The 21054-nt window shown below is 40.5% G+C and overlaps 1 protein-coding gene and 1 long non-coding RNA gene across 6 annotated transcripts in view; one reads left to right on the top strand and one right to left on the bottom strand.

Annotated features, from left to right (window-relative positions):
* The window catches only part of LOC130154339 (uncharacterized), a 138797-nt gene extending 126518 nt beyond the window's left edge, over positions 1-12279 (top strand). Inside the window, exons 2-3 of one of the 2 annotated variants that reach the window (XR_008823704.1) lie at positions 1550-1616; positions 4114-12279. This is a non-coding gene — a long non-coding RNA (uncharacterized LOC130154339). Of the gene's footprint in view, positions 1-1549 lie in introns of both variants that reach the window. The other variant, XR_008823703.1, reaches the window with a different exon arrangement.
* The window catches only part of ARHGAP15 (Rho GTPase activating protein 15), a 333020-nt gene that overhangs the window by 35854 nt on the left and 276112 nt on the right, over positions 1-21054 (bottom strand). The window lies entirely within an intron of this gene.

Raw genomic sequence — 21054 nt, 5'->3', positions numbered from 1 at the left:
TTATTTGCTAAGGTTACAGTGTTAGTTTAATTTTCATAGGAGCAGTGGAATATTTTGAAGTGAGTAACATTTACCAAGTCATTAGTTTTATGCAAACTAGGAAGGAAGATGAAAGAAAAAAAATTATCAATTATTTATAGATTGTTAAAATGTATCGTCATGCAGTGCTACTGTATAGAAATGACAATTAGCCAAACTTACCTTCTATAATTAATAATGCATATATTATGCTCTTTGGGCAACTAATCACCAGTTCTAGAGATTTGTTTGACACCGCTGAAGATACCTAGCGGATGCATGGGTTAACATAGGAAAAGCAGAACAATGTTCTCCCACTAAGGACTGGCCTGCTCGAGCAGGCTTTCAGCTAGACTTAAACTCACGTCGCGCTTCCAGTTGACAAAATGGTGGCCTACCAAAGCGCCTGACAACCTGATTGGCACATGTGAAATTACAATCCAAAGGCTCCTAACGGAAAAGGTCTCCCAAACTGGCGGTTTGACTGATAACACTGAAAGCAACCCACCGCATTTATCACCCTCTGCCTCAACTCGAAACTTTGGAAGACGGTAACAGCAGTGCTCCTTCTGTCCAAGCTACTGGCCAGGCAGGCGCAGATCAACAGGCCATGCTGCGCAACCTGTTTCTCTGGCGGTACAGATTTGGAAACGGCAGATATAGCTCGCGAGGGGCAGCCGCTCCATTCACACCTATCAAAACAACAGGCAGGGCTGCCATGCTCACAGCTAGAGGAGCGGGGCGGCAAGAGGCAGAGCCGCCGCGGGTGCGAAGGGATGCCGCACCACATCTCGGCGGGATGAGGGGAAGGTGGACCAGTGCTCGCAGCCAGGTGGCTTCTTCAGTCCAACCTGGTTCTCACCTCTGTCTCTTAAGGAGGGACTCTTCAGCATTGTTTTCCCCTCAAAACTATTTTTCCCTTTGAAAAGTTTGTTGTTGTTTTTTGTTTGTTTGTTTGTTTGTTTTCCTTTTTGTTTTATTTTTCCCCTTTGGAAATTCACTCTCATGGTATGTCTGTTAGTGGCAGGTCTCTCACTGACGTGTTATTTATTGCCATCCCCTTTTTGTGGGCTCCTAAGAGCATCCTTATGGCAGTTGTGGTGGGATTCAGTCACTTAGATGCTGGCAGCTAACCACATCAGAGAGTTACCCTGTCGTATCCACCTTATCCTCCAACCACGCCAAGACATGAGGAGCTTCTGGGACACTATGCAGTGTCTCAGGTGCTCTAAGGCATATTAAACGGCACGAGATGGATCGCATTTTAGTAAATATATTTACCTGGCATCGCTGAGCGCTTATTTATTTATTTAGAGATTATATCTGCAGGCTTGCAATCTAGCTCACTAGCTTTTGCTCTCAGGGGTGGGGTGCGGTCAGTCCCTGGCACTGTCTTCCATTACCAAAGGGTCAGGTAAGGGGCATGAGAAATTTAGGTGTGCATCAGGAATGTTGTCTCAGCACATCTGGAAAAAAAACCCTCTTGTTACGGAAAATTTTGATCTATAACTGCAGATCTTTCAATCTACAGGGTACAGCTGCTCCCATGGCTGGTGGCTCGTCTTGGATATGAACCGGTGCCATGCTGAAATGAGCAGGTAAATCATTGTTTTGTGTTTACTTAGCTTTGTCTCACTGATTTTACTCCATGATTTTCAAGGGACGATCCCCCTTGCAGAACTAAATGGTCCCTACCTTGTGTTAAGCCTGCGTAAGGGTTTGTTAAAAGCTTTGACCACTGGCTACCTGTTAATACACAGAATACTAAAGAGCCCTCCACAATCACAGGGGGCAGTACAGAATTATTATTTTTTTTAATGTTATAAACATACTATTTATAATAATTTATGGACATTCTTGAATTTATAAATATCAAGGCTTTGCCAAATATTTTAACTATCCCTCCATGGCAAATTGTCTTTAAATACTGGCAGTTTTTTCTTTTTAACATTTACTTGTGGACCAGAAACACTTGCAGTCTATTGCCCCTGGCCTTCTGTGAGAATGTTAGTTAGCAGTGCTCATAAAAACTCAATTCATCAATGTGAACATAATTTGCTATGAACAGAAAGCTCACAAAAGGGTGAATTTGTCAGATAGACAGGTGGCCTGAGATCTCTCCCTGATACTGAACGATATGAATAATAGATTCTGGTAAATGTATGCCAAGACTTGAGCTGTAAACACAGCTGCCTCCATTCCCTTCCAGAATAACAGCTTCGAGAACGAAAGCACAGGAACCACAGTTCCACCTGAGGACTAAGCCTGTGCACGTACACACACACACACACACACACACAAACACACACACAAATGCAATGTACTTGCAGGCTCACAAAGAAAACAAACCCTGGGAAAAGGACGTTGCCATTTCCAGCTCCTTTTGCAGACCCTTGCTATGAACGGATTTTAACATGTGTGGAGAGCAGAAGGAGAGAATAATAGAAAACATTTAAAATATATTTTAAAATATCTGCAGTCACAGAAATAAATCTTTTTGCAATCCAAAGAGAAAAAAAAAAACAACAACCAAACCCTCAGCTGGCTTTTGTAGGTAAAGGATCCAGACGTAAGACGAAAAAAAAAAAAAGCATCATAATGTCACAGCTGAACATGTATAAAATAAAATTATAGAGCTTTTTTGCTTTGCTACTACTTCCAAAAATTAGTTAACTGTAATGATCCTAGCTAGACCTGCACAATGTGGGTTTTTTTTGTTGTTGTTGTTGTTGCAGGCTATTGGTATTTATTTATACTGCATTCTGTTTTAGCTGGGTTTTTTAGGCTTAAATCATTAACTACTGTCCACAGACTAGGTTAGAAAGATATTATATGTGCAAAAATGACCTTTAGGCTTTTCTAATGAACAGCTTTCTGCTGGATAGTTGCCCAACATAACTTTAGAGCAGGCTGAAGTCTGTTCCAGTCAATCCCAATGACCGACGGTACAAAAGGGTCACTGTAATGTTTGGAGACCAGTGGGAAGGACCTAATCCCAGGTCAGGACATGCTGGCAGCATCATGTAAGTGGGAGGAAAAGAACCATGGGACAGTGACTTTACATTGCTGAAAAAAACCAAACAGGTCTTAAAATGGACTCGGTCGGGGCCAACCGCGTTCATTTTGAGAGTGCATAAACTGCGTGGTACAAATGCTCTGATGCAGTTGACTTCAAAGGGCAGACGTATAATGTATTGCAAAAGAGAATGGCTGGATGAAGTGCTTTTTTTCGGGGGGGCTATCAAATGCTTTTAATTTTGCAGTTCTAGCTGAGGACTTTCAGCTCCATTCTTTGTGTGGTCTGGGTTTAATATATTTCCCCCCTTATAGGTAAAAAACAAAGGACCTTTCCCACACTAGCATGCCTTATTTTGGGGATGAGGCAGGCTCCTTATTTCATCCTTCCCTGGCAGCGATACAGCCCAGGAAATAAACTGGGAATTGTATCATCTAAAGTTCATACATGTTTGTTAATATTTGTTATTTAGGGAGGATGCTTCTCCATAATGAGTTGGCTAAGGTGAGAGACATGTAGCACTGAACGCAGAACCAGCACATCCTAAAGCTCCCAAAATGTGACCGCATATGAGATATTAAAGGCAAAATGGAAGTTCTGAACAAATGAAATCACTGTCAGAATAATAAAAGAGAAATGAGCTATGATCTAATCTGTTTTCTAGCAGTGTCACAGAGGAGCTATAATAAAAGCTATTTGCAAAGTTCAGAATCATTTCCCGTGCAAAGCCATTCACACACTATACGACTCTGGACAAATGGAGGGGGTCTTGGCTTTGCCAAAAAATTGTATGTGGATAGTTTACTATTAGTTTTAAGTTTGTGCACCTAAATTTCCCAGTTGGCTGCAATTTAAGCTCCCTCATCGAGATGGCACATGAACTTGTGCACCTGGCTTTCTCCCTCTTTTTTTGGTGTATCATCTTCAACCCTCCCCAATTACAAGCTGCAAGTGTATAGGACAAACAGAAAAAAAAATAAAGTCACATCACTGGGTGGTTATCTAACCTGCACTGTGCACTGAACACAGCGAACTATGTTTTGTGTCCTCATTGGAAATGCTCGTTCTGTTCTCCCTAGAACAATGCCTGAAGTGCAATCCCAGTTATGCTGTGCCTCTGTTTCTGTGGCATCATCTCTGTATGCTGGGTGTGAGGAAGAGACATACAAAAGGGACACAAGGAAGGATGAAGTGGGTATACAACTGCCTGTTTCCTCCCTGATCTTCAGAAAAATGAATCTATGACAAGTGATAAGATAAGGATGGAGGTATACCTAGAGTCATGCACAGAGGTTATGAAGCCGCTGAGCCTTATGTGCCTCCTTTTAAAGTGAGTAAAAGGAACTTAAGGCTGTTTGGAATAGTGATGCTTCCTTCTGCTCTTTTTTGCATTTTAAAGGGATATAGGTTGGGAAGCTGGAAATAGGACTGAACTAAAGGGATAGAGAACATGAAGCAGAGCTGAGCTGTCCTTGCTCTAGGCTATAGGAAAAAGTATGAAAAGGTGGAAAACCACATCCTCCGCTGATTTCCACACAAGTGGAATAATAGCACCCAAGCTCTATGTAGGTCTTTCTCATTTCAGTTCAGTGCCTGCTACTGTAAGCAGATTAAGGCATGACAGAGGGAGCAAAACAAAGAGAAAATACTGTTTCTGCAACGTGGCATCCACCAATCTCAAACTTGTGGATGTATGCAGCGGAGATTTAAGAGTAGAGTGGACCCCATGTATATATAAATATATAAAGCTCCCTATTGATATTTATAAAGGCTCCCTGTTGATCAGAGGGACTGGTGACCCAAAGATCTCCTACTCACATGGAAATTAACTGATTAGCATCAATGGGAAGAGCAGCAACTGACAGAGAGCTGTGGGACCACCCCAGCTCCCTGGAGCCTGACAGTACGGCTGGGGAGGTTTCCATCTAAATGTTTTGATGTGTGTTTATAAGTTATCTCCTGTCCAAGGTGGTGTCTATTGGAAATGCAGTTTGATATGGTCATTCATCGTGAAGACCTGGTGACAAGTGGTAATAAATCAGCTCCTAGACTTCACGGGGCTGGACACTGTCCTCTGTGAGAGGGACTCTTTCAGACCTGCCTGTGTTGTTTAGCAAAGAGCCCTGCAAAAATACACCTGTGATTCATGTACGCAGCTGTCATGCAAGTCTCAAAATGCTGAAGTGGGCAAATCACCTATTTGCCCCAAATTTCTTGGTTGTTTTTGCACAAATCTCTCCCTAATCCTCCCTATTCCCGTTGCGCATATCTTTGTCTCATTTTCCTCTTTGCTTGTCAGTCTTTTTCTTTCCCTCAAATACGTCTCATGATCAAAGTTTTTTTAAAAAAAATATTCAGTAGCAATAAATCTATTATCTGCCATATGGGTAAAGTGAAGAATCTCATCCTTTTTGCATTTTACTGGACACGGGAGTTACTACACAAAATGATAAAAATAATTCTGCTGCCTGCAAAAGCGCCATCATACAGTCAGTGTGAGTCACCAGCAAAACCCAAAGTCATCAAATAAATGTATGATGCATTGCCTCTATGTGGGAAGGCCCAGCGTGTGGAGAAGACAAACACTGAGGTCTCTGTCTGGTGGAAGACAGTATTGCTCTACTGACGAGAAGACTGGGTTACTGGCTCTGGTGTACTGGAATGTGGGTGCTGACCCAGTCATGCCATGGCATGGCAGACTTCACAGGGTAATTTTGGTAACTTCTGATGTACTGAACGTGAAAGCTAAACAGACAACTTAAAAATAGGAAGCATATTCCAACCCTGCTACCTATCCTATTACAATGCTGGTGTTATTTTTTATACATTAAAAATAAAAATAAAAATCACAGAATACATGTAACTTCCATGGTATTTCTTTAAGTGTTTCAGTTTCTAGTTAACTTATTTTAGAGCTTAAGATCAGGCTGTTGCAGAAAATATGAGACTACCTATATGCCTAAGCAAGTCTATTCTGAAAAAGAAAGCTGATTTGTGTTATCTAACTTTGATATTATTGAAATCTAACTCTGCCTATACTTCCAGAACTCCAGTCCCAACAGTACTTGAATAAGAATTATTATTTGTATTTCTATTGATAAATTATTCTTCATAACAATCTTTCCTTCTGACACAGCCTCTTATTTCCACCTCTATGCTGCTACATGGTTCCCTAATTATGTCTAATTATTGCACCACCATCAGCAATAACAAAAAAGGATTTAGTCAGGTGAGTTTGACATATTATTTCTGTACGTGATACAGCTGACCTTGCTGTTTCCATTGCAAATACATCACCAGTACAGTAACTGTATTTACAAAGAAAAGTGGTATATAATGAACAGCATTTTATAAGCAAGTGGATGCATTATTATTTATGACAAGGAACATAGCTCACAGTGCACAAACTGATCAAGAAATAGGACACATACATAGATTTTCTGATCTTTTGCCTGTTCCCAGAAGTCAAACTACATGGCTCTACAAGTAACAAATGACCTTAAAGCCACAGGAGAATCCCTATGTGTAGAGGAGTCCTTTGGTGACTTAAAGCTGCCACACTGATTCTTCTGAAGTTATGACTTGGAGCCATCTCAGCTAGACCTCAGCTTTTTGTCCATAAACTCACACGATAGATGTGCCACAACACCCAAGGCCTAACTGGGCACAAACATCCAGCAAAGGGTTAATAAAAGCCATGAAAAAGGCAAATACACTGCTCTTTTTTTAATTATTTGAAAAAGGGAATTCCAGGAAATTAAAAATTGCACGCTATATTGGGCATCTATGGCCAAACAACGAAAACAAATATAAAATAAATCTAGTATAGTGAATGAATTAAAGAATTAAAAAGGCCAACATTCTTCTCAAGGATATATAACCAACCTCCTGGAAAACACACTTGATTGCCCCAGTAGAAGAGGCAGTCTGGTGCACCAGGACTCACACCGGACATGCTGCACAACCTCCCATCACACGATATAGCTCACACTAAAGCCACTAAGCTTCTGGACAAAACGTTCCTACATTATTTCTCCAGTGACCACCTCCTTTACCTCCTGATGTAGGAAAATATATTACAGGCACACAGCTGGGGTAAAGGAGTCTACGGTCACAAAGTAGAAAAGAGCAGCCTCTCCCAGGTCACAGTCCCAACAATCACTCCTACACTAGTTGGAGGTTTGAGATGGTTTTAACCTTATCTGAATGTTCTTTGTTTCGGTTTGTTTTTGTTGTTTTTTTTTTTTAAATGGAAAATTTATAACTGTTATGTACACACATACATATATATCATAATAGCTGACAAGAATAAAAGACTACAAAGGGAAACTTATTTGTTCACTAAATATGCAACTTAATTCCTCATATATATATAAAAAACAAACCTAACATAAACTACCACTCCTCCTTCCCCTACCAAAACCCAGCAGTTTTGCATTTTTGAAGAAAAGTTCCTAAGTACCTCAAGCTGCTTTCCGTGTTCAGTGGAGAAGCCTGAGTGCACCAGGGAGCCTGTAACTCCACTTGAAGTAGTGCCCCAAAGACAGAGATGGCCCTTTCCTCCCTAAAACATCCTGGGCCGCAAGCTAGATGTGTCAGCAACATAGCGGGTGGGGGAGATGTATACAAGTATATTAATTTTGTGGCCTAGATTTATGCAGAACACATATTTGCACAGATTTGATATAAGACTTTAAATCTTGTTTTAACCCTTACTGGATAGATGGGAAGCTTGGAAAGAGCAGGAAAGTATAGCAAAGGTTGTAGAGCAGGGGGGTGGAAAAGAGAGGGCTGCTGCTGTCACTGCCTGCTCTGAGTCACAGGAGCTCATCCGTGTGCCTCAGTTTACTTGCTGTGAAATATTTATACTCATGCTAGCAAGCTCACAATGATTTTGCAAAGCTTAGCTAATTAGGTCATAATTAATTAGGTTCTTAAAGCTTCCTGGATGAAAGCAGAGCTGGGTGAATAAAGCCAAAAAAGAAAGAATATTGTGATTTTTTTTTTTAATTTTATTTTTTCCCCCTCTAAGGAAGATCTGCTGATGTGTCTGTATGTTCACAAATATTCAGGTGAGCATTTTTATTCACTCAGAATCTCCCAAAGACAAAAGGGCAGTGCATACCAGCTTGAGGAAGTATTCCTGAGAACATTTCTACCAGATGTGTGCTCATGACCATCCTGAAAAACTCTTTTCATTGTTTGCACAACGATTTGTCAAAGAGTTCTAACCATTCATGAATTATTTGCCAAAGGAAAAAAAGTAAATTCCCTAATGGCTTTACAGGCTGGTCTATACACACTTTCCAAACTGCTTTAACCATAGCACTTTAGAAATGGATGGAGCCACTGCGGTGCGACACCCGGCCGTGGCCAGAGATGGACCTGTATCTAGGATGGGGCGACTCAATTTTTGCTGCAGTCTACCAAGAAACTGTAATGAGGGCTGCGTACTATTATAATAATAACTATTTTTTTTTTCCTAAGGTTTACTGGGTAAACTTCGAGGCATGGCCAATGCTGGCAGCCACAGCTGGGCTGGCCGGCACAGGGGTGGGGGCTGCTGGCACAGCTGGGCTCTGCGGCACAGCGGGGCTGCAGGGAGGTACGGTGGCTCCTGCAGAAGTGGGAAACGGCGCTGGTGGGCAGCCGTGGGAAAATGCACTTGCATCCTGGCTTTGCAGCAGGGTTCTCTGTTTGAGGAAGCCTGGGGTAGGTGTAAGCTTCCAAAGGATTTTAATTGGTTTTTGGTCGAAAATACCAAGCTTGGAAAAAAAGGAAAAAAAGGAAAAAAGGAAAAAAAAAAGGGAAAAAAGGAAAAAAAGGAAAAAAAGGAAAAAAAGACCCAGGTTATACACTCTTTACTACACAGTGGCTGTTACAGTGTTTAAATTTTGTGTTCCTGGCAACTGTGATGGGGCCTCAACCCTCCATGCAATTCTCAGAGACTCTAGGCAATGCACTGAGAGAGGTTCAGCAGCTTCAGCATGAGTGCAGCCAGCAGCCTGGGCTGACCCATGGCCACACAGCTGTGTGAACAGCGGAGGAACCACGAAGAAAACGCTCTCCCAGATTTTGCTGGAGATGTAAACGTTTCTCTCCAGGCTTCCTTCCCAGCCTCTACCACTCTCCTCAGCTTCGGCAGTCACGTCCTTTTCTACATGACATGTAGCACTGAAACCCAACCCACCCGTTGCTTTCCAGCAAGGAAAGCCCTCAGTCACTGTGGCTTCAATGTATAAACTAGTGGTAAAAGGGGTTTGAGTTAAAAGTATCACTTTATACTATTTAAAGTAAGTAATTTATAACACTGACTATTGCATGTAAATACTAAGCATTACAAAGCTTTCTGATGTGCTTGACAACCAACCTCTAGCACTTTCTGTGTTGAGATTGAGGCAGCTTTAGGATTAGCACCTGGCTTATCTTTATGTATTTCTGAAGTTTATCCAGATAAACTTTATATTGAAGCATGTTGGGGACAGGTAAGACTTACAGACACAAATAATTTTGTAAGCCTAGTCCTAACTCTTTATTTTGTGTGCAAATTTATCTTTATGTCACAATACGTGCCCAAATGATGTACCTTTTTGTTCGAACCAAGAGAGGCAGAGAAGGATAAAGACTGTAAATCCTCCCTTACATTTAACTCATCCTCAGAACATTGTAGGACTTAATGACTGATACACAGTGGAAATGACAGACAGGAAAACCCTGTTAACCCTCAGGTCCAGAAGATAAGCTGAAACATTTTCAAAGAATTCATCGTGCCTGGCATCATAAAAGTAGCTCAGTTCATTAGGTGAATAATTTCCACTGAATTTTTAACGCAACTTCCATGTAAGTAACGCACAAAAAGAGAACGGTCTAAACCATCCATTAAAATATTATCCACAGTATATTTGACAAGCTTAAGCAAAAAAATATTTGTATCAACTGAAAAGCCTGCATTTATGTAGTACCTTATTCAATAACTCAGGAGAACATACAGTATGCTATCTGCAGGATAGCATTTTTTTTTTCCTCCAGATGTCTCTTTTTCCTTCCAGAAGTTGCAGAGCATTGGACAAGCAGTAACAGATGATGAACACATGCATAACTACAAATGGGCAAGCTGATTGTTTTCAGAATTGGTATAAACATTTGCTCTTGGATTGAGATTTAGCCCATAGCAAATCTTTACATTCTCGTTATAAACCTCTGACAAAAAGAGCTTCTAATGAAAATGCTGACAGTGTGAAAACGTGGTTATGGTCAGGAAAACAAATGGATAAAAAGTGGCATTTTGTAGTTCCATATGTATACTTCAGCAGGGAAGTCTTTGCTAAGTTTACATTTCAAAGCAAAAGCCTGATGATAACTGCTTTTCCTACCCTTTCTATTTAGGGCCGCCAAACCTACTACTATTATTGCTATCTCCTACACTAGCATTTAAAAAAACAAAACAAAACAGGGGCTGGGATACGAACTTCTCCGAGAGCTCATTGACAGTGCCAGCAGCTGAATTTTTAGGATCCCTTTTATTTTTGATTGTATTGATAATAGGAGAGCCCAACAGCCCCAACCAGGACATGGCTTCACTGTGGTAAGATGTTAAATTTGGAAAAAAAGGGGAAGAACAGCAGACATGGAGAAGAGAACCACATTGTGTGTTTGCATGGGGCGCATGGCAGGAGGCAGAGGAAGCGGACGGGCCCAGCAGGACAGGAGAGGTGAGACAAGCGCTCTGGGAAGGCTTTCCCAAAGGCAACTGCTATTTCTTGGGAGGTATAAAAAGAGGCCCCTGCCCCCTCTCCTGCCTGACTGTGGGGGTGTCTGGAGGGCTACAGCATTGCTTCTAAACCTAGACTTGACGTTCTTTTGGACTATCGCAATGGAAGTGCCAACATGGGAACCAAGGAGGGTTACAGGGTGGGGGAGTGTTTCATCCCTGAGTAATGAGAAAACAAAAGTGACAGGAAAAGATGGTTTAGGGCATCTAAGACATGTTTGGGTCTGGTGGTTATGACACAGGACAAGGAGAGGTCTGTATGTTTCTGCAGCCATGGTGGCAACCTGGCTATAGTGGGCAAAAAAGCCCCAGCACACTGTGCCCACAGCATTGCTGGACGTCTCACGGTCCCCAGGGCTGCAGGTGAGGAGAGGCAGATGCACAGAAGAGGATATTCTTATTCGTCAAAGGACAAGCAAAATGCAGATGGGTAGGTGACAATGGAACAGAGATGTGGGTTTACAGGCACAGACCACCTGAATGATTTTTGGGACAAGCCACTGAATTAGATGCTATCTGACAGAACACTTATGTCTGTCTTCAATGCCACCAGGGCTTACTCGGCTTGCTTTAGACTAGCAACTACAGAATAAAAGAGAAAGATAAGAAAATATAAGATAGAAAAAAAAATATCCCTAACCCAAGTTCTAAGAACCAAGAACGTCAAACAAACATGCAACTGACAACCTGGAGGAGACCAGACAAAATGGTGGTGCAGTAGAGCATGCAGGGCAGTAAAATCTGACATGATATTTACAGTGGCATCCCTGTTCACAGTGGTGAGGGAAGCAGGGTCACCTCTCTTTGACTGATGGGTCCTGTTCAATTCTGGAGCCGATTGTTATAAGAAAGACACTGAAAATGGTCAGGATACTCACATAACCCCCAAAAATCTAAGACTAAATGATAATACACACACACACACCCCCCCTTGAATATGGTGTTAGAAGCAATGATGTATATGGAGGGATAAAAAGGACCTTGGTTAAATCATGACTGAGGCTGCCAGATGAATGGCAAGGAGCTATCAACACGTGAAGGAAGCCACCACAAAGGATGAGATGGTGTCTCCTCCAGAGTCAGCCAGAGTTCTGTTACTGGCTTCAGTGTGGCCAAAATCCTACTGCAAGGAGACAGAGGAGATGTTCAGCACGATGAAGAGGGTATCAGAAGTAATGCTTTTCCATAAAGCAAATTCAAATGTAGCTGAATTTCAGGAAGACCTCCTGACAGCAAGATTGCCTGTGGAACTGGAAAATCCTCACGCTGCCACAGACAGTAAACAAATAAACTGCTTGGAAAGACTTCGCTAGCTTGTGGTATAATGAACATGGAATTATATCATTGCAACAATATACACCCGCTGAATTTGACTCCACTTGAAGAGATGAGAGCTCTTAAGTTGCTACGTTGAAAACAATTTAATTGAACCTGGCTAATTAGAACATAACAAGTAGTTAAAAATTATCCAATGCTTTAAAAATCTTTTAATTAATTTGAAATTCTTACAGCAAATTAGTAAATGTACATCAGTAACTTGCTGTGCTTGACTCACTACATACCAGAAAACAAAAAAAAAGAAGATATATTTTGTCAATAGGGACACTGAGAAAACATACACAAGTAGAAAATAATAATGTAGAGTAAGGAATAATTAATTAATTCAAGCTTCAAGATAAGATCACTGTGTCCTGCTGACCCTACATGTTAATCAGTTGATTGATTAATTGCTACAATCATAATAATTATAGGGTGTAAATCTAAATACATTTAATGATAGTTTACACTTAGAATAAAAATGTCTTTTATGTCTGCTTATCTTTGTCATTTCTTGAAGCCTAGTCATATTTTTTGTTAGCCATAAATAAACCTGAAGCATTTTTAGGTGTTATCTTTGTGACGAGGTAGGTTTATACTTCATTCATCTGATCAGCAATATATTTTTGTGTGGCCTCCACCTCCTGTCTAATGAAAAATATGTCCCTAGATGAGAAACAATTGATTATGTGCAGTAACCAATACAGCTTCATCAAAAGCTCATCCTTAAATGAAAGACAAGGGGACATACGGATAAGGCTGTGTGGTTAGACTGTCTTTAACCAGAAGAGTTTTACACGTTGAATACTTCTCCCACTACATGAACTCAGCCCGAGGTGAAACGATAAAGCAGCTCAGCAGCACAGAAAAATATTAAAGAAAACAATCCAAAGAAAATCCAGAATTCTTCTGCTGATTTCTGATTTATAAGCAATGCAGAAGGTCTTGACATCTATATCATCTTTGAATTTGCACTGTTTCTCATTAAACCTAATTATGTTTTATGACTGCACTGAAAGAAAGGTATGGCCCCTTGTATCTCAACTCGCACAGCTAAAATCCAGTTTTCTACCAAAAAGGACATGAAAAGAAGAAGCAGGCATTACTCAGTTAAATCTGCTGAACGTTGTTAGGACGCACTATTAAAGACTAGATGGTAAGTTACTAAGGACTCACTAAGTCAGCAATGAGGCGTTTCCCAAGGAGTTGTAGTTGTTTGTACTCTGCATGTCCCACAGATAAAAACTCCTGTTTCTATCATTTGCAACCTGGTTAACAAGTCCTACACGTTTGGTCCTGACTTCTACTTAGATTGTAACTCCTTTGTTTTTCTCTTGAAGTGAAAAGTGGCCTGAAGTGGGAATTTCCTTTGCTTTCATTTAAACTGAGAAAGCACAGCAAGACACCTCGATGGATCAAGGATCAAATTTCTTTCTGTTTTTAACGCTAAAAAAACCCAACCCAAACCAACTTAATTTTCAATTCATTCTTGCCATTGCAAAACATTAAGAACTTTAGATAAGTATGTTCCTTAGTTTTATTTTTAAAAGAGAAGTATGAATTTCTGTTAAAATACAGACCTTAACACCAGATTTCCTGACCATTTTCAATTGGGCAGTTTTAGAAATTTTGGATTCTTCGTTTGTAGGGTTGGTATCTGTATACTGCTTTGCAACTTTCATTTTGCAGTGATATTTGTTAAATAAATAATGCTAGGTGAGGAATTACAGTATAAATATTTTAAGGAGCCACTAAAGCATTTAAAAAACAAACCAAACCAAACCAAACAAAAAAAAAAACAACTAGCCAGGCAAATTCCAAGCGGATGAACTTTTACAGCCTTCAAAGGGTTACCTGACCTTCTACTTTTGCAGCTTGCTTCACTCAAAGTTACAGCAATGGAGGAGATAACAGTGAAACTGTACTATAAAAATAAATTACTATCATGAATATTAAGCAACAAGGATATAATAAACATGACTGCTTACATGATTCTGATTTATTGATACTGATTTGCTAGTAAATTATCACACAAAGTACTCGTTTTAGTTGTTCAGGAACATGTGCAAAATAAAGCTGGGTGGACACTTCCCAAAGACCTTGACATCTGTCACTGAATTCATACTTGGGGATTCTTGATGCCTGTTTTTCTGATATGTGCTATAGCAGTCTATTTACTTTTCCTTTCCACAGAATTATTTATTTTATTTAATTTTTGGCTGCCTGGCTTCCTTAAACTCTCTATTTTTTTTAACCATGCACAGTTTTTAAAACTACTATCATGGAGGTTCAGCCCTGACACAGTGGAACAAATCCAGCTGCAAAATCTCCTAAAGGCTGTTCATGCTTGCTCTGTTAAATAGTGCTTGCTTTGAGTCAAGAGGTTTCATTACTATATTTATGAACCTCTTGGCACCAGGAGTTGGGATTTCCCAGCGCTAAGCATTAATGCATTTTGCATCACTCTTTAGCATCAGGAACTCTAGATCACTGGTGCTGAGGGGTTAAAGACAGTAAAAAAACCCAGGTCTTTATTTCCAGATAGAAATCTTCAGGGTATGTGTGCATGGCAGATTTGTGTGTGTGGATAGTCTGAGTAACTATCAGATAGCAGAGGTAGGAAGCAGGCTACCACAGCCACTACCAGGAACCACAGGTTTTAAGGGGTCTCAGCCTTAGCAGCCCACTGCTTCTACTCTGCATCAGATATTTGTTATCCAAATTGATGGAAAGTATCCTATCTGAAAATAGGATTATTCTTCTTTAAATTTAAAGCCTGCTTTGTGCTTATGTGGCTTATATCACTTCATGACATGGTGTGTTATGTCAAACCTAAGATTATTTTTGGAGATTTCGGAGACAGAATCTACTTCATTTTGCCTGTCATCAGCCTAAAGCATGTGCCAAAAGACCCCTTTTTTGAGGCAGTGATTCGCAAATACCATCTGAACTAAAGGACAGCTACTGCTTCAAAGCAAAAACAGAGATCTTGGATCAAATTGTACTAACATCTCCTAAAGTGGTTGCTCTTGTCACGGTTTTGATGCCTCTCTGTGGAGGATTTATATCCACCAAGTGGGCTATTTTTTTGTTAAATGTTAACACATTTAAGCAGGAATGTAGTCTCCTCAGGTGCCCTGATCTATGGTGTAAAGAAAAACAAGCAACAACCTCAGCTACAGAGCGAGTAGGTTGGTTCTGGCTGCATGTGAACATACAGATGCAAATCAAATGCGAGCCAAGGAAAAGGCCATTCTAGAAGTGGCACTTGATAGCCCAGGGCTGGAGCTGCAGAAGTGTATGTAAACATGCCTGCCAGGCAACCTTTCCTGCTTCCCCCATTTTGCTTTTGTTTCAAAAGGAAAAGAAAAAAAAAAAAAGAGGGAAAAGAAAAAAAAAAAAAGAAGGAAAAAAAAAAGAGGGAAAAGAAAAAAAAGAGGGAAAAAAAAGAGGGAAAAGAAAAAAAGGGAAAAGAAAAAAAGAGGGAAAAGAACAAAGAGGGAAAAGAAAAAAGAGGGAAAAGAACAAAGAGGGAAAAGAAAAAAGAGGGAAAAGAAAAAAAGAGGGAAAAGAAAAAAGAGGGAAAAGAAAAAAAGAGGGAAAAGAAAAAAAGAGGGAAAAGAAAAAAAAAGAGGGAAAAGAAAAAAGGGCAAAGAAAAAAGGAAAAGGGAGGAAAGGGGGGGGGGGGGGGAAGAGGAAAAATAATAAAAGAAGAGGAAAAAAAAGTTGTTGCAGCCTGCACACTAACTTTATTTGCACCCCTTACGAGTAGGCACTCCATGTAGGTACCAGGGCAATTTCCTCCTTGTCCCTCTGTGCTCTGTGTCACCTGTAGGAGCATGGGGAGAACACACACCGTGCCGCTTGGGTTGGGTTTCAGTCCCGGTGGCTGCCCACCTCATGCTTTCCCTCCATGTGCAGCTATCGCCCTTTATGTGACACTGTAGCAGCACCAGCTTGGAAAACGCTTCCCATGTTTGCCACGGCTCTCCTGGGCATGAGTTACAAACACCAGGTACTTCACATGGGCTTCGGCAGATCTCCAGCTCCCAGTCACATTTTAGGTCTCTAAAAACTTTGAGAGCCCTGCCTTTCTGGTTGCTTCAGATCTTGCATTTTGTATGAGTGATTAATACACAGCTTGATTTTCTAACCGTCTAAGCAAACCTAAGCAAAGAGCTTTTGTGCTTGGCTTGCATTTTTTTTTTCCCAAGTGCAACACTATCACTCAAAAGTGTTTAAAAGTGAATGAGTCAGACCATGAGCTGTCGGTGAATTAGATTGTGCTCCTGATCTTAGCAAGATTATCTGTGTGATGTACTACCTTCCCAGGCAATTAAAGCATTAGTGCTTTGGCCAAAATGTAACAGTAGCCAAACGGGTTAACAGGCTAATGAATTTTATATAGAAGGGAGTCAAAGGGAGCAGTCTGACTCTACCAGGGAGCAAGACAAATTGCATGTTATTTTAAAGTGGTGGGCATTTCAAATCCAGTACCTGTTCTACAAGCAGAAGGCAGCAGACTGCAGAAATATTTCTGCATCCCAGGAAGCATCCTTAAAAGTGAAAGTTTTGTTCAAGGAGTTTCTTGCGCAATAGGTGGCCTCAGGGCTGCAGACTCCCTGCCACCCGTTTCGGAGGAGGCTGTGCAGCAGTGCTCATTGCTTCCCTTCCCACACTATTTCTTACTTTACTTGATTCCCCTTTTTAGCCGTTATCTGGTACAGCTGCTGTAGTACAGCCGCTGTAGTACAGCCGCTAAAGATGCTTTTCTGCAGCCACATTACCCAGTTTTCCAGCCCTACTTTTTCACAATTTGCGTCCCTCAAGAGACATTATAAATCCTATTAATTTTGAACTCTGGCCCAGCCTTGGTAAGAACACAAACCTACCCTCACATTTAGGCGTCATTACTTTTCCAAAGTATTGCAGCCTGCAATCGCACTTCCCATGGCGGATAGAGCCACTCAGGACGGGGATACTGGGAAGCCAGGCCTGTGGCAAGCGATGCTGCCAGGCGGTGCCTTCTGGGAAGGGGACCTTAGACTGCCGCCCTGGCAAACCTGTGCCTGATTTGAAACCGTGACTTAAATTTTCTCTCAAATTCTGTGAAATTCAGTGAGTATTCTGCAGATAGTGCTATTATTATTATTATTCTAGTCATATTACTGTGTTTTATCACGCCCTTTAGCGACACGGCATTTTTCTTTTCCAACCCCATATGTGTGCTATTATGGTAAACCATGAGGGTATTTGTTTGAACCATTCATGACTCGATTCTGTGCCAGCTTGCTTTGTGGAATTTTTAGAACATTTAATTTCTTGTTTCTTTTTCCATGCCAGTTTCAGACAATTTCTAGAACATTTAAAAAAAAACAAATTAAAAAAAAAAAAATTCTTCTAACTCTTTTCTGACCAATTACTTCTCTCAGGTGGTAAAGGTACAGATAAAACAGGTCTGTATTACTTAATTGTACTTGTACCAGATTCCTTCCAAAGGTTTGTCATAGTCCTAAGTGTGAAGGCTAAAGTTAGGCAGTTTCTTCTAGCTCATTTAATGTCTTATTATCAGCAGTCTTGCCTGAAGTTGCATCTTCCCTGATGCCACGGTGCTCTGTACACTTTTCATGGTTATAAAAGAATTATTGCAGTTATAAAACTGCAATAGCCCATAGGAAGGCATGTTCGATGTCTGGTTTTACCTGCCAGAAACTGAAGACCTATGAAGTTGTGAAGACCTATCAAGTTGCACGATCTGGCAGAGAAATTTCCAGACAAAAAGCCTGATGTCAGGAGCTCTCGCGCAGTGTGGTCAGAGCACACTGGTACTGGAGAGCCCTGAGGGAGGTAGCAGCCCTCCTTTTTTTTGTTGAAGGCCAACATGAAATGTACTCCATAAACTTAGTGCTGACTATAAATATTACAGCTGTATACTAGTATTCAACAAGTGTACTACTGCAGGTCTTTAAATATCTACGTGACAAGGACCAGAGAACAACTCAGTTGTCATCTTTTTTCACCCAGACATTATCATGCTATTTTTGCTGGTTCAGAGATGCGTGGTGTCACTCTTATTTGGGCAAAGTAATGATTTTTAGACAGTAAGAAGGTGCATGGAGAGAGGAAGACAGCACAGTGCTGCAGGTGACAACTTTCAGCGTCCCCTTCTCTTGTTCTTGACGGTTCTCCCTTTCCCTCCCTTCCTGGTCTTCTCTTCCCACTTCCTCCCCCCCCCATCTCCTCCATTTTTGCACCTCTGAAATTGTGTAACTGGGGCATTATAGGCTGCTTCTCCTCCTGTTATTACTTTCCCTGAGTGGAAACTTCACTCAGAAGCCTGATGAAACATTTTTCCCCTCGAACCCAGAGTGTCAATTCTCACTTTGTCAAGAGCTCCAGATAACCTTCATGAGAAGTTCCTCTCCCCCTGCCTCCCGCAAACACTCCAGGTTACAGGGATCTTGTCACAGCCACTAAAGAGCTTCTTTTCTCTTTTTTCCTCCTTTTTTCTGCCCAGTGTTGTTGCTTAGATTTCTCAGTTTCTCTTTCACCGTTCTCTCCTGCTCAGTTTTCTCTGAGTTTCTCTTACATTAACCCACATATGAACTCTCAGGTTGTCTTATTTCTTGCTGCTGCCCTCTCTTTCCCCTACAAAAAGCTTATCCTTAACCACAGATGAAATTTAAATTGCACAAATACAGTGTTTTTCATGCCCAAAAAGATAGTAGAAGAGAAGCAAACTGAAACCCAGGTCTATTTCCATTTGCAAGTTGTTGATTCCACCCCGTTAACCCGCAGTCAGTGTAAAGCTAACAGGGAGTTACTGGAGCCTCAGAGATTAATCTGGCAATCAGTTACAAATATACACAACTTTTTTGCAAATTGAAGTGAGATACACTGTTTCACAGATGACCTTTCCACCAAGCACCCAATGACTCCTCCAGCTTCCCATAAACATTAATACTCTGAGCCCCTTTGTCCCATGGCAGGTAAGAGCCCAGAAAAAACCCAAAATGTTTACCCTTGTTAGTGCTTGTGCAATCAAGAAGTCCTAGTTTTGACATAATGCTATCTAGTAAGTGCTATTTACAAGTCCTGGCTTCAAAGCATTGTGCTGGACCTACCATGTACAGCAAAGTTCTTGAAAAAGGTTCTCACTGAGCAGATTACTGCAGATTTGTATCCAATAATTTATTGTGTAAGCATTAAACCATTCATATCACAAACACCTGTGCAAGCCAGTTGGCCTAGTCAATTCTGGTTTAACATTTAATTATGAATATAATTAGCATGAGTTAAGAGACAGGCCAGGCATCCGCAATAAAATTTCCACTATGCTAAGAAAATTATAACTATAAAACCAAAAAAGATTAAGCTGGGGGAGAATATGTCCCTTCTGCACAAACTTTTGCATGACAGCAAAATCCAAGTACCAATTCTTTTAAAACTTTTTCTTTTCCTTTGATGATAATTATAAAGCCTCTACTGTATTTATAAGATCAAATTATACCGTTTTGCTGTGCATTTAATACTAAGGCAATTTTCATCACTGGTGTAATCCTTTCAGTGTGGTTCCTCAGATTCTCTTCTTTTCCTCAAAAGGTAAATTAACAGATTTGATGGTGTTACTGGAACATTGTTCGGTAAACTTCATGCAGGGGGAAACCAGTTAAAATATTATTTCAGTGCACATCTAAGAGTTTTATGGCATGCTCTTTGTAGGCCAACATAATTGTGTGCTAACAGAAGAAAAGGATTAGCAAATATCACAACATATCTCATTTAAAAGGCAGATGCTCTTGTTTACGGGGAAGAAAAAAAAAAAAAAAAAAAGCAAAGCCAATCTAGAATCAGGCTCCCTATGGACAGGTGTTACCTGGGTGCCCTTCACAGACCAAAGCCCTGCAGAGGAGCTAATCCTTTGTGTGCAGATTTTCTTTTAATTTCCTTTCCAACAACAAAATTAAAACTTCTAAGCAAAAGAAGTAGGAAGAAAAGTTTTACTCACTAATTTTCACTTCAATAGCCTTTATTTCTTAACATGTTGGGTTATCTTCCACCTCAAAAGAAAAATATCTATTCTTAGACATGCCCTCCAATTATATTTATTTTTATTTTTATTTTTTTCCCTCCTAAAACAGTTGCTTCCAGGCCTGGAAAGATCTATTTAAAAATGCTGTGGAGCAGAAACAGTTTGCAACTGTGAAGGGGAGGTCATTGAAAGAGAACTAGGAGGTTACTGGGGCGTATTGTTCCTTGACACCTCCTGGGAACAAAAAGCCTGGAATGAACCTCTTTACTTACTAGTTCACTGCTATTACAAACATGACAGCCTCCACTTACATCTTCAGTGGAGATATGCTTTCTTACTGCTCGAATATGAGTGGATGCTATGGTAGAATTTGGTGACTATAATGGTTGGAAACGTTACAGCTTAAATATTTGTTGCTAGGTTATACACCTCTTGTAGAATACAGTTCTTTAAATTAGTGTTTCTTATCTGTTAGGGTTTGTTTGTTTGTGGTTTTTATTTTGTTTTGGTTTGGTTTTTTTACTTATTGGTTTCACTCAGGATGATCCTGTTTTGTTAACACCCATAGATTAGAAGCCTTCTCTTCTAGTCTTTGTGTCCTATATCACCTTAGCATCTCTTCTAAAATGTGAGGGCTTTTTCTTTTCTATTCCAATATCAGTTAATCATTCTTGAATCAGAATTTCACACAGCTTTCTAGATGAGGTTTTGAAAAGCTTTCCAAAAAGAATTTAATAGTACTCCGTCTCCACTGAAAATACCTTGGACCACTTTCTGAATGGGCTGCTGTTATTACTGTTTGTGCTGTTGTGCTTGGGAGAATACATACACCTACAGATATATCATGCACATATTCATATATTTACATGGATGAATATCCTTGAGATTGTGCTATCTACA

This window comes from Falco biarmicus, chromosome 8 (genome assembly GCF_023638135.1).
Source record: "Falco biarmicus isolate bFalBia1 chromosome 8, bFalBia1.pri, whole genome shotgun sequence".
NCBI lineage: Eukaryota > Metazoa > Chordata > Aves > Falconiformes > Falconidae > Falco > Falco biarmicus.
Note: the sequence above shows the minus strand (reverse complement) of the source record. Positions and strands in the feature narration are given on the sequence as shown.